At 40.9% G+C, this 17,851-nt stretch overlaps 1 protein-coding gene across 4 annotated transcripts in view; it reads left to right on the plus strand.

The window, feature by feature from the left end:
• RERE (arginine-glutamic acid dipeptide repeats) overlaps positions 1–17,851 on the plus strand; it is a 425,011-nt gene that overhangs the window by 100,265 nt on the left and 306,895 nt on the right. Inside the window, exon 1 of one of the 4 annotated variants that reach the window (XM_032360658.1) lies at positions 13,799–13,865. The exons of the other annotated variants lie outside the window; for them this stretch is intronic. The gene's annotated coding sequence lies outside the window, so the exon portion shown is untranslated. Of the gene's footprint in view, positions 1–13,798; positions 13,866–17,851 lie in introns of those variants that run through there. 4 annotated transcript variants of the gene reach the window in all.

The following is a 17,851-nucleotide window of genomic DNA, read 5'->3' on the forward strand; positions in this document are numbered from 1 at the left end:
TGGCGAAACAGATGTTTTTAACCTGAAATTACATGCACTTACGGTCTTGTGTGTTAACCACTCTTAACAACTGTGTTTACCATTGAAGCTGGGAGTACAGACTTGGATTATACTTCAGCCAGCTTTTCTTGTACTGTCTCCTGTAAATGGATTATTTTTAGTTTAAATTTTTGCTGTAAGACCTTTCCCACCACTTAATTGACTCTTCAGTCACCACTTGCAGTGCACATGTCAGCATTCCCACGGACACTAAACACAATGTAGTCGGCACAATGGCAGGTTCTCTGGGAATTACTGGACTGTTTTTCTGTTGCTTTTAATGCTGGAAGTGGGATTCGTTTTGGTTTCCTTCCAGTTCTCTAATGGAGATCTAGGGAGTGTATGTCTGTCTGCTTTCAGAGTTTACCCTCATAGTTGGTGGTTATCATAAGATTATCTGTCCGAAACCTAACAGATTGTAAATGAAATTGGTATCTAGTATTTGTTTTGTTGCTGCCTAATGATACCCCTGTTTGAGTCATTGAATACTTTCAAAGCATAACCTTTTAAAAGTGTGTTCCCACATCTTAATTTGCTACTTGGCACATTTAGTTCTAACAAACTAGAAGCAAATTCTGTTTCATGAGAAACTGCTTGCCAAACTTTAATTTCGGTCTTCTTAGAGGATTGTTAATGAACCTGTGAAGTGGATGCAAGCACTCTGTTGACTAAACAATGGCATTAAAATTCAGCAGCACGTGCTCCTGTACTCTCAATCAAAGACCTGGCATGGCCTTTGGGAGACACTGAAAACTGCCAGTGGTATCTGATGATAAGCTTGCAATTCTACCTCTAACTAGTATTTGGAATGCCCTCTGTTCCCCTTTACTTGATCCATTATATTCTCTTTTTTAAAAAGCACTTTGCTGATTATGGAATATAACTGTGGATGAACAAATGGATAAAATGCTGAACATTGTTTAGATAATCATGTTCGGTTCTTTGAAGCTGGATGATGTATCTGTACTTTTGCTTTTATAGCATTTTAAAAAAGTTGTTACTTTAGTGATAACGTTTTTCTTTTATGAATACTAAAGTTATTGTGATTGGATTTTATTGTTCTATAATTTATTTTTAAATTTCTTGTGATTGATTTGCCACCCCTCCTTTCCTTTTTAAAAATTTGAGATTATGATTATGGAGTGGTTAAATTTCAAGAGTCTTGCCAGCAGGTGGCAAAATGTAGTATAACTTTCTCTGAAGAAAAAGAGATTTCAGCTCTGATGCCTATGTCTTAAAATGATTGACTATTCCTTTGGTTAGGTTTTTTTTCTTTTGTCTTAATTTGAAGTCCTGAAATTTACAACTCTGTTCACCAGGTAATCAGAGCACACCGTAAAACACTAAGGGTATGTGTCAGTGAATTTCTCAAAAGAAGTAGTTAAGTTCTTTCAGCAAAATTATTGTTAATATTTACTTTAACTGTACATGGACTTAAAGAATCAAATGTGTTGCGGGGCGCCTGGGTGGCTTAGTCAGTTAAGTGTCTGACTTTGGCTCAGATCATGATCTCAGGGTCCTGGGATCCAGCCCCACGTTGGGCTCCATGGTCAGCAGGGAGTCTGCCTGTCCCTCTGCCTGCGACCCTCCCTCCCCTGCCCTGCATTCATGTGCACTCTCTCTCTCTCAAATAAATAAAAATCTTAAAAAAAAAAAAAGAAAAGAAAAAGAACAAAATGTGTTGTAAGTTTTATTTATTTATTTTAAAATAATTTTCTTCTTGTCCCTTCTATCCTTGGGTCCCATTTCCCAGAGATAGCCTGTTTTAAGTTTGTTTGTTTGTTTAAGCTTTTATTTATTTAAGTAATCTGTATACTGAACATGGGGTATGAACATACAACCCCAAGATTAAGAGTTACATGCCCTCCTGACTGAGCCAGCCAGGCACCCTTGTTTTAACTACTTAAACCATTTCTTTTGTTGCCTCAATATTGATAAAGAACTTGCTTATGTTTTTATTTTCTATATTAGACATTATTTCCTGACTTTGCCTGATGGGAGATGAGGATTTAGCTTTTGTATGTCACCCTTCCCTGCATCTTCCCAATGTAGTTATATCACAGTTTATGATTAAATTGATATCAAGTCTTTCTGTTATTGTGCCAGCTGAATATGGTGCTATGATTTAATTCCTTTTTTTTTTTTAAGATTTTATTTATTCACTTGACAGGCAGAGATCACTGGTAGGCAGAGAGGCAGGCAGAGAAAGAGAGGGGGAAGCAGGCTCCCCTCTGAGCAGAGAGCCTGATGTGGGGCTCGATCCCAGAATCCTGGGATCATGACCTGAGCCAAAGGCAGAGCCCCAACCCACTGAGCCACACAGGTGACCCTAATTCCTTTTTTTTGTACACCTTCTTCAGTGTCTTTCCTGGAGTTAATAATTCTTTCTGTCTTGTTTTTATTTCTTTCTTTAGTTTTTATGTTCCTATCTTTAAACCAGTCTCTCATTTTCCTACAGAACTAAATAAAACACCTTTCGATGTAATGGAAAATGTTAAGGACGCTATAAAGCATTTTTGGTGTTATCCATTCTGGACCTTTTGTCTTGATTTAATGTTTAGACCTTCCACCTAGTTATTGGAAAGAGTCTTCCCTTTCGTGTCACTCTGAGCATCTCCTTAGAGATAATTTTTCATAGATTTTTATTTGGTTTCCTCCTTCATTTGTGGAGTAATTTCCTGAAAGACTGTGCATGGAAAGTAAGTGTTTTGAGGCTATGAGTGTCTTAAATGCTTTTATTTTATATTCATACCTGATTAGTAGTTTGGCTGGGTATAGAATGTTTGGTTAGATACTAGTTTTCCTTAAAAATTTAAAAGCATTGTTTTATTGTCTTCCAATTTCCAGGAAAGGAACGTGACCGTTAATGCAGCGTACACTAAACTGAAAGCCGGTAGGACCCTTATAGGGTTAGTTGTTGTTAGAGTGATGCCTTTTAAAAGATAAGTAGGAGGGCGCCTGGGTGGCTCAGTGGGTTCAGCCTCTGCCTTCGGCTCAGGTCATGATCCCAGGGTCCTGGGATTGAGCCCTGCACTGGGCTCTGCTCAGTGGGGAGCCTCCTTCCCCTGCTGACACCCCCCCCCCCCCCACTGCCTCTCTGACTACTTGTGATCTCTCTCTGTCAAATAAATAAATAAAATCTCCCCTGCCTCCCCCCCCCGAAAAGAAGATAAGTAGGATACTTAGGGAATGTCCTTCTACTCCTATATGTTAAATGAAGGTAGTTCAAACCCCTGTAGCAATATTGTGGAGGTAAATATTAAAAAATTTTAAGGCAACTGTGAACATCAAATGAGAAACCACCACCTTGTTTTCCTTCCTTCCTTTTTTTTTTTTTAAGATTTTATTTGTTTATTTGACACAGAGAGCGAGAGAGGGAATACAAGCAGGGGGAGTGGGAGAGGGGAGAAACAGGCTTCCTGCTGAGCAGGGAGCTAGACTCAGGGCTTGATCCCAGGACCCTGGGATCATGACCTGAGCCAAAGACAGACGCTTAATGACTGAGCCACCCAGGTGGGCCCCCCCACCCTGTTTTCCTTCTTGACACACATTTGGGCAAATGGCAGATTTTTGTGGTAATAGCCCTTTGTGTTCATATTTTATTTCATTTTAAAGATTTTATTTATTTGTCAGAGATCTACAGAGAGAAAGAGCACAAGCAGCGGGGAGTGTCGGGCAGAGGGAGAAGCAGGCTCCCCACTGAGCAAGGAGCCCGAAATGGGACTCAGTCCCAGGACCTTGGGATCATGATGTGAACTGAAGGCAGACCTTAACCAACTGAGCCACCCAGGGGTCCCTGTGTTCATATTTTAAAGCACCTTATCTTGATACTATGATTTTCCACGGAGTGCCCTTTAGAATCCAGATGAAGGGGTGCCTGGGTGGCTCAGATAGTTAAGCATCTGTCTTTGGCTCAGGTCATGAGCTCCAGCCCCATGTTGGGCTCCCAGCTCAGTGGGGAGTCAGCTTCTCCCTCTCCCTCTGTCTCTCCCTCTTCTTGTTGTCTGTCTCTCTCTCTTAAATGAATAAATAAAATCTTAAAAAAAAAAATAGAATCCAAATGGATTTTAAATTGATAAGATACATATTATAATATTGGATTTTTTTTGCCTTAACTTTTTCATGTTATAACATTTAGTTCCATATACAGTGGAGTCCACAAATGTCAAAGCATTTGTTTTTGGTTGCCTGTTTAAACAAAGGCTAAATAAAGAATAGAATCATGAAACTGGATTTTTTGGAAATAATGTATCTTTCATGTTGGATATGTTACGAATTTCTTTTGCACTCTAATAGAATAAAAAAAAAATCTTTTTTTTTTTTTTTTTTTTTTTTTAATAAAAAAGAGAGTCTGTGAGTGGGGACAGGGGCAGAAGGAGAGGGAGAGAGAGAATCTCAAGCTGACTCCCCACTGAGTGCAGAGTCTGTTGCTGGGCTCTATCTCAGGACCCTGAGATCATGACCTGAGCCCTGCAGTCAAGAGCCAGATGCTTGGGCGCCTGGGTGGCTCAGTGGGTTAGGCCGCTGCCTTCGGCTCAGGTCATGATCTCAGGGTCCTGGGATCGAGTCCCGCATCGGGCTCTCTGCTCAGCAGGGAGCCTGCTTCCTCCTCTCTCTCTCTCTCTCTCTCTCTCTCTTTCTCTCTGCCTGCCTCTCTGCCTACTTGTGATCTCTCTCTGTCAAATAAATTAAAAAAAAAAAAAAAAAAAAAAAAGAGCCAGATGCTTAAACTGACTGAACCATCCAGGTGCCCAATTTGCATCCTGTTTTAAAAGCAGAAATTAGTCATTTTGTTAGGAATAAAAAGGATTTTTTAAGTTAATCTGCATTGGTTTGATTTCTTTGCAAAATTTGCATTCAAGGAAGGTTGTCATTATTATATTTGATTTCTATTTAATTTATTGTAATAGTAACAAAAAAGGTGATCAGTAGACAACGTATAAAATGGCAAGTATCAATCTTAATCCAGCTGCTAATTGTTTCTTTGTGGCTGTTTTAGCACTGGTTTTTCTTCAGCCTTTATAAATTATCACAAGAGATGAACTGTTTCTCCTACTATACTCACTAAATTAGCTCCTCTTTAATGTTGAAGGATAGCTGGGAAGATTTACAGTTTGGATTTCATAACAAGTCTTATTTTAGGATAATGTGCTTTTCTAGTTGTTCAGGCACCTTTTTGGCCTTTTCACCAGGGACATTAATCCTTGGCTGGAAAGAATAAACTAGTCCCCCCTAACACCTGACTGCAAATTGCAACTGTAAAGCCTTAGACTCTTAGAACAAACATTTTTCAAACTTACAGCACAGACTTCCTGTTTTTAAAGCTTTTCCGACAACCTTCCTGAGAAAAGACCAATACAGCTATGGTTACATCCTCTGGTTATTGTCATTTAAAAAAAAAATCTATTGAAATTTTCTAAAGCCCTTGAGTATAAAAGTGATTAATGCACCAAAAAATGTAAATAGCCCTGGACTTATGTCTGATCTTTGTTTGGCTTTCAATAAAAGATAATAGAACCAGGTCAGCTTTTAATGCGTCTCTGTTTGTTCAAGGTCTGCTACAATTGGAATGTCAGGAAAATCTCACATTAAAAGGATCTGCCCTATTCTGGAGAGATTGTAAAAGGAGCATTTGGCAGTCATTTCCTTTCACTTGTGAGAAAGAACATGCTTTACGTTGTCATTGTTTAAATAGACCAGAGTCTGATAGGGCTCTCATATTTATCATTGTATAGTTAGTTAGCTTGCTCTGCAGATTGGAGAGGATGATCTGTGTTTAGGTTTTATTGTTAGAATTAATCAAATGATGTAAATGTTAAAAGTTAGTCCATGTCTTCCTTTGTACTAAGTTGTGTTTCCTGTAGCCCAGATATTTGCTTTTTCAAGTCTGTTAGCATTAAACTTGAATGGATGTTCAGAATTTTTCTTCACAATACTCTCACTCGCCTCTGACCCCCTCCTTCCTTCAGAAGAAGAGAAAACACCCTGCGTTGTTTAGGTCAGACATTTATGAGACTGTGGCTTTGATTTTTGTCCTTTCCAGTGTATCGTATGTTTGAGTGGATATTTTGAACTAGATAGGGTCTTCTGACATTTTATGGAGAGAAGTGATTGGTTTTTTTTTTTTTTTTAAAAGATTTTTATTTATTTATTTGACAGAGAACACAAGTAGGCAGAGAGGCAGGCAGAGAGAGAGGAGGAAGCAGGCTCCCTGCTGAGCAGAGAGCCCGATGCGGGACTCGATCCCAGGACCCTGAGATCACGACCTGAGCCGAAGGCAGCGGCTTAACCCACTGAGCCACCCAGGCGCCCGAAGTGATTGGTTTTTAAGCATAAAAATACTGGATTGTTAACACTCCCTGTGATAAGGAACCTGGGAAATAGTTCTCAATGTTTTGAAATATTTAAATTCAATATTTTTTCTGGAAATAGATTGTGATTTTATTTTAAAGGAGTTTAGTTTATTGGAGCCATTGGAGTTATTTATGACCAGAGAGAACACACATCAGAATTTTTTTCTTTTTAAAGAAGAGCAAAGCTGTGTTTTGGATTTGTAATGACTATTTCAGTTTTATAAATATCTCTCTCTCTGGTAGGTGTTTCGCATTCTTGGTATAATGATTCCAGTTCGAGTTTATAGTTTTCTTAAGATTATTTCCAATAAACTTGCTTGGATATTCCCACTGATTTTATCACGTGTTGTCATCTTAGACAGTATGGAAAGGGTCCCATTCTAAACCCCCTGTCAAGGTCCTAAGTCCTTAAGCTAATTCCCTCCACAAAACTCTTTGTTTGTTTTTATAAATTTTTAGAAGTTTTTAATTAACATATAATGCATTAAAAAAAAGATTTTATTTATTTATTTGACAGAGATCACAAGTAGGCAGAGAGGCAGGCTGAGAGAGAGGGGGAGGCAGGCTCCCTGCCCAGCAGAGAGCCCGATGCGGGGCTCGATCCCAGGACCCTGAGATCATGACCTGAGCCGAAGGCAGAGGCTTAACCCACTGAGCCACCCAGGCGCCCCTAAAGATTTTATTTTTAATGCAGTCTGTACACCTAGTGTGGGTCTTGAACCTACAACCCTGAAATTGAGAGTTGTGTGCTCCACCGACTGAGCCAGCCAGGTGCCCCAGTAGTTATCTATTACTAGAGTAGGATTTCATCAGTAGTGCTAAAAACTGAGAAGTATTTTATGTTCGATGTGCTAATTCTGATTTCACATACATTTCAGAATATAAATCATAATTTCCTTTTAAAAAGAAAGGAACCAGGGCTTTTTTTTTTTTTTTTTTAAAGATTTTTTATTTATTTATTTGAGAGAGAGACAGTGAGAGAGAACATGAGCGGGGAGAAGCAGACTCCCCGTGGAGCTGGGAGCCCGATGTGGGACTCGATCCCGGGACTCCAGGATCATGACCTGAGCCGAAGGCAGTCGTCCAACCAACTGAGCCACCCAGGTGTCCCGGAACCAGGGCTTTTAATATTTAATTAATATTTAACCAGGGCAATAAGAGTACCTGGGACTGTGTTGGGGAAACCAGGATTTGTGGGAAAGAACATTTTGATTTGTTTTAGTGTGATTTGAACGTGTGTGGAATACCATTGCGGTAGCGCCCAGAGGGCATTGGAAAATGTGGATCTGTTGCTAAGAAGCAAGCTCAGGCCTGGAAAAATAAAATTTTTCAATCAGTGACACAAAAGTAACTTGAGAGTACATCTCATTCATGAGGGATGTTAGAGTGTTATTAAGAAGAGGCTAGACAGGGATGCCTGGGTGGCTCAGTGGGTTAAGCCTCTGCCTTTGGCTCAGGTCATGATCTCAGGGTCCTGGGATCAAGCCCCGCATCGGGCTTTCTGCTGGGTAGGGAGCCTGCCTCCCCCCTCTCTCTGCCGGCCTCTCTGCCTGCTTGTGATCTTTGTCAAATAAATAAATAAAATCTTGAAAAAAAAAAAAAAAAAGAAGAGGCTAGACATTAACTGCCTACAATTAGAAGGAGTCATATTTAGGAGAAGTCATTGAAAGGACTAGAGAATGGTTAGAGAAAGATAGGAGATCCAGGAGAGTACATAATGTCAGACTCAAACTACCGGAATGCCAGTGTGGAAGTGGCCTACTGTTGGGAAGAGGGTAATTTGGTCCAGGTTTTTGGAGGGCAGGTTGGTTTGGTCTCTCTGAGTAAAAAGTGCATGAAGATGCGCGTAGATGTTTGTTGTAGCAGTTCGCGACTCGATTATCATGGTCCTCCCACAGTGTGGAAGCTGTGCCCCTATAAAAAGGAATCAGATGTTAATGATCTGCTGTAAAGTGAGAGAAGCATGTAGCATGAATGGTAGATTATATTTTCATGAAATAAAAATAAACAGAATGAACCCCCAAATGAATATATACGTTCTTAAGTATTGGGATATGTTTATATACATATGTACTAAAAGGGAGCCTGGAGAGCTAGCTATACTTAAACTCATTGAATGGAATTATTTGGATTTTCTGATAATAATTTTAAAAATTTTAAAAAATTCTAATGATTTTAAAAAATTCAAAAGAGCTTCAAAGAGAACTATGGATTTTTGTTTCTCTTTTTTTTAATTTTGAAAACCCCAAAGGTTTTATTATGTGGTTCCATTATGTGTTGGTAAATGCAAGGAAGGAGAAAGTTTGCTTAAAAGGGTAACTAACTATATTTTGCACACTAATACAAAGCTGCCTGTCCCAGGACACTCTGCAAACACAGCTAACCAGTACTTACACAGCCCTCGAGTCTGTCACTGTTTGCTTGGTTAACTTTGGTGTGTGTGTGTGTGTGTGTATTTTTTTTTCTTTTCACATTTTGGTACTGGGGCGTGGTGAGCAAGGTTACTTGATCTGTATGATTTAGATAATGCTGTAGAAAAGCATGTTGATTGTCTGTACTTGATGGACTCTAGACAGACCTAACTAGTTATTGTTAGATGAATGTTACCTTTAAACTTCCAGTTAAAAAAAAAAAAGAAAAGAAAAAGCAGCTCTGTCCCTCTTTGGTGGTCTTTGGGAAGTAGTCCAAAGCCACTGTCTTTAGAATTTGTGGCCAAGAGTCTTTCTTACTGTGACAGAAACAGAGTGGCACAGAGAGTAAATGCAGGTCATTGTTGGAGGTTAAGGGTCAGGAATAGCCTGGGCCCTGTTCAGCTGCTGCTAAGGTTATACTTTACATTTCCCGTGTGTACTATTCCTGATCATAGCTTTAATGTTAGTTTAACTAGACTTTGTATTTAATTATAACTGTTAGGGTAAAGTCAGATGTCAGCCCGCTTGGCTTCATGCTGAGGCCTGTAGAATACGGAGTGCTTTGCTTCTAACCACATCTGTTGTCTCCTCCCATTATCTGTTAATGGTACTCAACTTGACAGTGTTGTTTTGATAAATGTAGGGTGTTCTAAAACCTGGACCTGGAATTTCTGTGGAATGGAACTCAGGACAAAAGGAAGCAGAGATAGGCCGGGGTGAAATCCTGTGGGAACCAAGAAGGGCCAAGAAGGGCTGTGTGGAATCCTGGAAATAACAGTGAGGATTAATTTGGAGGTGAGGGTGGGGTATAGCTAATATTTTTAATTCACATCTTACACATTCTTTTATATTTTCACGTGCTCAAATGCAAAACTTGTGAGAAATTGTTGTTCCCATTTCTCATCTACAGATGAGAGCTCAGGTTAATAGCGTTTAAAATGAATTCTTGAAGAGTTGGGGGAGGGTGGTTTTAGAATGGTGTGTCACCACTGACTGCAAGTGCTCAGGTCAACTTTTAGAGAAAAAAAAAAAAAAAAAGGAAAAAGTTCAGTGTGAAAGAGAAGTGAGGATTATCTTCCTCCCCTGCAGAATTTGGTAGGAAACTTGCATCCAGAGAAGTGCTGAAGACGAACCGGTGCACCATGTGCTTTCAGACTTTTCTATCCTGTTTATATTGCTGTCGGTGGACAGGCTTTAGCGGTCTATCCAGTTTATCCACTGCTCTTTGCCTCTTGCTTAAGTACCAGGTAAGTAGGAAGAATTGGGGTTTGAATAAATTAATGATGGCTTCTGTTCCTCATTAACTCTTACAAAAAAAAAAAAAAAGTGAACCTTGCCAATAAGACCTGGTTAGAGTCTCAGTGGTTTTTTTTTTTAAAGTTTTTTTTTTTTTTTTTTTTTTTTTAATTTCTTTGACAGAATCGCAAGTAGGCAGAGGCAGGCGGAGAGAGGTGGGGGAAAGCTTAGGCTCCCTGCCTAGCAGAGAACCAGATGCCAGCCTCTATCCCGGGACCCGAGACCACAACCTGAGCCCAAGGCAGAGACTTAACCCACTGAGCCACCCAGACTCCCCAAGTCTCAATGTTTTTAATGAATTACCCTGGGCACAATTATTTATCTCTCTATAAAACAGGGATAAAAACCTTCCTCTTTTAATAGACTTTTAAAGGTTAATAAAATAAATGCTATTTATTACATAGATGCTACTTATTGAAGACAGGCTTCTTTGTGCTGAGAACTGTGCAGAGAATATGCAAAATGAGTAAAACAGGGTTGTTGCTCTCTGTTCACTTATTCATTCCATGAATCTGTATGTGTGACACCCAGTATTTGAAAATGAGCAAACATACAGAACTTTCTCTAATGGAATTTGCTGTCTAGAGGGGGTCTATAGACATTAATCAGAAAATTACACCAGTGAATTATAAACTGAGATAAGTGCTCTTAAGGAAAGGAACACAGATCTCTGGGAGATTGGCCTAGAGCGGGGCCTCAAGGGAAGTTTCTCGGACAGAAGTGATATTTGACCTGAGATTTTGAAGGTGGAGTAGGCTTTAAACTTTGTGTGGGGTGGGGGGCGGGGTAGGGGGAGCAAGGGGGAATTTCCTGTGCCAGTGGGAAGAAGCAATGATGACCTGTGGTAGAAATCCTGATACCTTGGGAATTTGAAAGATGGGCATAACTGGAAGGTGGGGGACTGGAGAGGATGCAAGACTAGGACTGAAGAATGTATCATAAAGCTCTGTCAGACATTTAGAATCCCTGACAGACTAGGTAGAGCGAGAATTCGGAATAGAGCGGTGTGGCCCTTTACAACTCAGTGTAAACCAGGGATTTTTTTTTTTTTTTTTAAAGATTTTATTTATTTATTTGACAGAGGTCACAAGTAGGGAGGAGGCGGGGGTGGGGAAGCAGGCTCCCTGCTAAGCAGAGAGCTGATGGGGAGCTCAATCCCAGGACCCCCAGATCATGACCTGAGCCCAAGGCAGAGGCCTAATAACCCATTGAGCCACCCAGGTGCCCCTATACCAGGGATTTTAAAAGGGCCTACAAAAACAAAACAAAACAAAACAAAACACCTAAATAACTAAAACCCTTGCGAGCCTCTGCCGTTTATCTACATAGAGCTGGTTGGAAAACTAGGATTGTGTCTGAGTATGGGAGTGGCTTTTTTTTTTTTTTTTAAGATTTTATTTACTTGACAGACATCACAAGTTGGCAGAGAGGCAGGCAGAGAGAGAGGAGGAGAACCAGGCTTCCTGCTGAGCGGAGAGCCCAATGCAGGGCTTATCCCAGGACCCTGGAATCATGACCTGAGCCCAACGCAGAGGCTTTAACCCACGGAGCCACCCAGGCGCCCCCAGGAGTGGCTTTTGTAGCTAGGCTTTAGGGTCGATTTCATCTCTGACCTGTATGGAGTGATCTCAGAGCCACTGGGTTATGAAGTATATTTTGAAGCTGCGGGTCCTCTCAGGGTGGTCTCAGTGAGGAATGGTGTTTCATGGAGCTTATAGCAGAGCTACGCTGGCATGCTAGACCACCTCTGATTTGTGTTGACCATCGGCACCTTTCAGGGTGGCAAAGGCATTATGCTTCATCAGCTCTTGCTCTCAGTACCTGTGCTGTTAGTGGTTTTAGATAGATATTTCTATCTCCTATAGAATAACTTGATTTTTCTTTAAGAGAAATCAGCAGAATAATGTTTAAATAGCACATGGATATATCATTTTGTTATCCGTGCCAGCAGGGTAGGACCCTTGGGTTTTACTCTGTGCTTCCCCCTCTGGCCCCCTTTGAGAGACTTTGGGTTTATCATTTGATATAAATCTCTGACTGACTTTTGGTGAGGGAGGTACCTAATAATTTCGCAACTTTTTTGGACTTTGGAAGATCCAATAACATTTATAAAGCTATTTTAGAAGTTTCCATGAAAGTTTGCTAGAAGCCAGAGGATGTTCTGTTAAAGATTCCAAAAGAGATCATTTAAATTTTGAGTTTGTAACTTTCAAATTTGGGTTGACACAGAGTGAGTTTAATACATTGAATTCATATGCTTTAGGAATGTGTTTTTAAAAAATTTGCTATGGACTGTCTTATTTAATTGGGACAAATGATCTTGACCTTTACTACTTGGAAATACATCGTGTAAGGGTTGTTTAATGTTATTAAATTTTAGCAGGTGGGTATATGTTTATCAGATTGGGGGTGGGGAAGAAACTAATTTGAGATTAACAGTAGGTAATTCTATTTAGATTCACGTAACAGTGGAATTAATGAGGGTATGTGTTTATTTAATGCCAAATGGCAAAAAAATTATGCATTTATTATGCTTCCTTATTAGGTGGATTTCAATAAAGTCTAATTTTTTTTAAAGATTTTATTTGACAGACAGCGATTACAAGTAGGCAAAGAGACAGGCAGAGAAAGAGAGAGGAGGAAGCAGGCTCCCCGCTGAGTGGAGAGCCTGATGTGGGACTCGATCCCAGCACCCTGGGATCATGACCTGAGCCAAAGGCAGAGGCTTTAACCTACTGAGCCACCCAGGCGCCCCTCATAAAGTCTAATTTAAGATATGCCTTATGTAGCAGAGGGACCTTTACTTTCTTGGGGAAAAGGATCGGAGAGATACTTTTAAACAAATGACTTACAGAGAATTCCTAAAAACTGTAAGGAAAATTGGGGTCAGAAATGTTGACAGCAAACAATGCTTCTTTCTCTGTTTTCTTTGAAACAAAAATGTTGTGCATGCCTATGATTGTTGGTTATTTCATCTGCATTTGTTAGACGTCAGAGGTGGTTGGCATTAATATTCCTGGCAGAAGCAGAGGCAGCTCGAGGATGTGTGAACTGCTGATCACTCACAGGGTTGAGCTGCCTCTTTAATATCTTGCTTGCAGATGCATTTTCTAGCTGACCACGCTATTAAGAGCTGCCATCAATCACGCAGCCTCCCAGTTCCGGCTGTCGGGAGGGGAGGGAGACTTGGGGAGAGCGGAGGCTGGCAGAGCTAGGAAGGAGATAAAATTGCAGTGGCGCACGCGCGTGCGCGCCCCCGCCGTGGTGGCGGCAGGCAAGGGTGTGTGTGGAGCAGTCCCGGCTCCAGCCCGGGTTTTTCTGGCTGCCGCCGCCACCTCCGTGGGGTGGCTGCTCTTTCTCTACGGGAGTCTGGGTCACAGGCATGTGGCAGTGTTGGCCCGGACACCCGGGCTGAAGGAGCGCGAGCCGGAGCAGCGGCCGCATCTCCCAGCCGCGGGCGGGGCCCCGCGTCGCCACCTCCCGGAGCCACAGAGCTCGGGGACAGGAGCCCAAGCCGCCCTGCCCTGCGGCCGCCTGGGCCTCCTTTTGTTTAGCAAGTGCATTTCACGCCCTGAGCCCTTTCCCGCCCCGCCCCTGCCCGCGGGCCCGAGTTTGCGGGGACCCTGCGCCGGAGGAGGACAAGGCCTGCGGGCTCAGCTCCTGCCGCGACCGGCCGCAGGCAAGTGGCCAAGAGCCTTGTGCTGCAAGGGGGAGCGGGTTCGCGGGCCAGGAAGTTGGACAAGTGTGGGCACAGGGGTTCTCGGAGGTGGGTGAGAGTGTTGTAGTTGACCCTGCACAGATGAACCACTCCGGTGTTAAGAATGATGATGGCTTTCCAGGAATCAGGCATCGCTATTTACTGTGTCCCATTGCATTTTTGTTGGTTTACTAGTTTGGTGGTGGTGGTGGTGGTGGTGGTGTTGTTTTTGTTTCTTTTTTTAAATCGCCCAAACTCTAGAAATCCCAGTTAAATAAACCAATTGAGAAACACCCTTCAGGGCAAAGAAAACACCATTTGAAAAAAAGGTGTATGTGTATGTATGTGTACATGTATGTTTTTGTCTTTTCTGAAAGGAAAGCGTTATTGAAGATGAGCACAGTAATGTAGTAGTCACTGATTAGAAACTTAATTGCTTATTGTGGAGTAAATTTAAGTTTAAAAATACAATGAATTTGATGGACTTGATTATAAATAATATTGGCTACTTAAGTGACAAATGCAGTTTGTTTCTGGGATCAAAAAACTGTTGTTTTGCTGGACTAGCCAAAATGCAGAGATTGTTTTGAAAAAGATGGCTTTAAATTTAAATTTAAATTGTTAAAATTGTTTTGCTTTGAGATGCTGGCTTCCCCGCCCCTTCCCCTTGTTTACTTGGCTTTACTTGAAGCTCTGGGGAGACCTGCCTGACCACTTTCTGTTTGCTGAGACTTGTTTAATGGGTTATTTTGTTTTACTCGGTTTTTAGGCTTTCCTGGGGCACATGTGCCGCTGCTGTCCTTGAGGCATTGTTTGACTGGAGGCCTCCTCTCAGCCATACGGAAATAAAAAAAAAATGTCATGTGAATGAACATAGGGGTCAACAGAGATTAATTTTTCCCTTTGAAATTGTGTCTGTGTGGTTTAAGATTGAGACACTGAGTGAAAGTTGAGAACAGAGTTGATTAAGTCCTTAATATTCTCTGCCAAAGTTAATGTTTTGAGGTTTTCTTCCTCCTCCTTTCCTTTTTTTTGGCTAGGAAGTCCACATGTAAAGTAGACATGATTTGAAACCTTACAGATGGGAACAATATCCCCTGTTAGCCCGATGATCTGTGGGCAATTATTTCCAGATGCACAACCAGCTCTACATTTTTATGCATGTGTTAGATTTGAGCTTTAAGGGCATTTGCCGTTCTGAATATTTACATTGCCTAGTAAAATAACACAAGGCAGACATTTTAGAGGCTTAACAGCAACTTCACAATACTGTGGGAGCAGCTAGAGCTTGTATTTGTTTTTTCCAACTCTGTAATTTAGTAGTGTTTAAACTTATTTTATAAAGATCTCTGGGACCAGTGAAAGGTGGTGTTCGGTCCCGAGCACTTGAGTGCTCATTGTACTCTGGCAGGCCTTGGTGCTTGGCAGGCGGCGCTTGAAATGTTATTTGATCTGGTTGCGTGATAGAATTGACTAAGGTTACACTTTTCCTGCCCCTGGCTGTTGAAAGCGATGCATCAATGTGCTGTTGTTCAGTGACTTATTTAAAGACTTAACCTACATTCATTCACTGTAAGAAAGGTTCCAGAAAAAGGCCATTAAAATTTTTGTCTTGTTTTTGTGGTTTTGCATTTATGAATTGAGGCGAGAGCTGACGTAATGTAGCTGTACCACTTCCTTTGTGTGTGTATGGTTTTTTTATAGCCAGTGTTCCTATAGGATGTGTTTCAGTCCGCATGGTTGTGATTATTTCTGAAATGTTTAAATGTCTATATATTCCAAATTCAGGTACCTTCAGCTCTGTGCCAATTTATTGTTTACTTTGCCTGTGAAAAGTGGATAGTGAACCCCGTCACCCTGTCAGTAAGGTTCAGTGAATTGCCTGTGTGTTATGCAGACTAGCTTTTCATTTTAATTAGTGCAACTGTGTACAGCTGTTAGGTTAGAATGCATTGGCTGCCCCTGCAGGGTGGTTTTATCTTACACTGGAGGTTTTATGGACTTGTCTGGCTGTGCTTCTTAATCCCTCTCCCACTGGCACTATGCTTCCTTTTAAGCAAATGATAGAATAAGACAAGCTTTTGTTTACTCATGAAATAGTTGACTTGTTAGAGATTTATTTTTGGTTTTGAGGAAATTGGTAAACCATGTAATTTACTGGTAGGCATTACATTTACTATGCTTTTCTAAGGTCAGAGGGTTGGCTTGCTATTGTGTAGTCTGATTAGCCAGTGGAACCATCCATTTTATAATGACATGGAAGCCAGTATTAAAAAACTCCAAACAAACCTGGTTTTTATTTGCTATTCTAGAATTAGTTTTTTAAAACAGAAGTAAATGTTGAGCTCAATGCAGAGAACATGGCTAAACTGTTTCTCCCTGTCTCTTGCCTCTTGTTACACTGTAATGAAAGGGACTGCGAGAGCCATGGACTAACAGCAGTTTGGCCAAGGACTGGATGATTAATGCAAGGTTTTAGAGAAATGTCTGTTCAGGGACATATGTGGCCACCTTTAAATTTTAAAATGGGCTTTTGGCTCCAAGTTATTGGCAGGTATTTCAGATTGAGTAGCTTTGAGTATTTGAATATAGGTCTGTGACAAAGCCAGGCTTTTGGGGTCGTAAAATAGATTGCGGTGTGAATGAAACATTTTTCTCTGTAGTCTGGTTTCCTTATTATCTGCCTCTGTCTTGAGGAGATAGTCACTGCCAGAGGCTTCTAAGATTGTCCCCTACATTTCTTAAAAAAAAGAGTAAAAGCCATAAACAAAATGGATTGAAATCTGTTTATATTGAGAGGCTTTTTTTTTTTTTAAAGATTTTATTTATTTATTTGACAGAGAGAAATCACAAGTAGATGGAGAGGCAGGCAGAGAGAGAGAGAGGGAAGCAGGCTCCCTGCTGAGCAGAGAGCCCGATGCGGGCCTCGATCCCAGGACCCTGAGATCATGACCTGAGCCGAAGGCAGCGGCTTAACCCACTGAGCCACCCAGGCACCCTGAGAGGCTTTTTTGAAGCCCCAGTTACTGATAGAAGACTAAGGAGCTATGCTGTTGGGGGGATTGCTGGGATAGGGCAAGGCAGGTTGGCGTAGATTGAAGTATTTTTTAACTCTTTGGAGAAATGGGTCCTTCTCAAGATAACCTGGAATGAGGAAAGAAAGTGCAGCATTTTCTAGAAAATATAATTTCAGTATAGCCTATCTAGAAAGTGTTTTATCTAATTAAAAGAAATCAAAACATTTAGATTGGCAAGGGCAACTGCTGAATCTAAGGGAAAATAAAGGGAAATATCCTAGATCTGAACAGTTTATTTCAAAAGTTCATTCGTAAGGTTTTTTTTTTTTTTTTTTTTTTTTTTTATTGAGACCATATTTTTTGAATCTGAATATTAATGGTGATTAGGGTCATAGACTTGCCCTTCAGAATCTGTTTAATCCTTGATATAGCTGATACATATTTGTAATGAAGAAAATCCAATAATGTTGACATTTAATTAGAAAAAGCATAATCGGGGCGCCTGGGTGGCTCAGTGGGTTAAAGCCTCTGCCTTCGGCTCAGGTCATGATCCCAGGGTCCTGGGATCGAGCCCCGCATTGGGCTCTTTGCTCATCAGGGAGCCTGCTTCCTCCTCTCTCTCTGCCTGCCTCTCTGCCTACTTGTGATCTCTGTCTGTCAGATAAATAAATAAAATCTTAAAAAAAAAAAAGAAAAAGCATAATCATACTCATTGTTTAATGCTATATATGGAGCTCTGCTGCTATAATTAATCAATTTATTAAGTACAGCTTGGTGGTTAATAGCTAGGCTTCCTGAGTTCTCTTCTAGCTTCACGGCATACTCACTGTGAGACCTATTTATAATACATTGCTTAGCCTCTTTGTAACCATGAGGAAAATGATCAGTCTACCTCAGGGGGTTGTGCAGAATTCTTAGGAATGTGCCTGGCGCATACTAACAGCTAATATTTAATATAGTGAGCACTAATTCTGCTCTAGGTACTGTTTAAATTGCTAAAATACAAAAAAGGGTGAAGTCCCTGTCCTTAGAGCACTT

This window comes from Mustela erminea, chromosome 10 (genome assembly GCF_009829155.1).
Source record: "Mustela erminea isolate mMusErm1 chromosome 10, mMusErm1.Pri, whole genome shotgun sequence".
NCBI classification, from domain to species: Eukaryota; Metazoa; Chordata; class Mammalia; order Carnivora; family Mustelidae; genus Mustela; species Mustela erminea.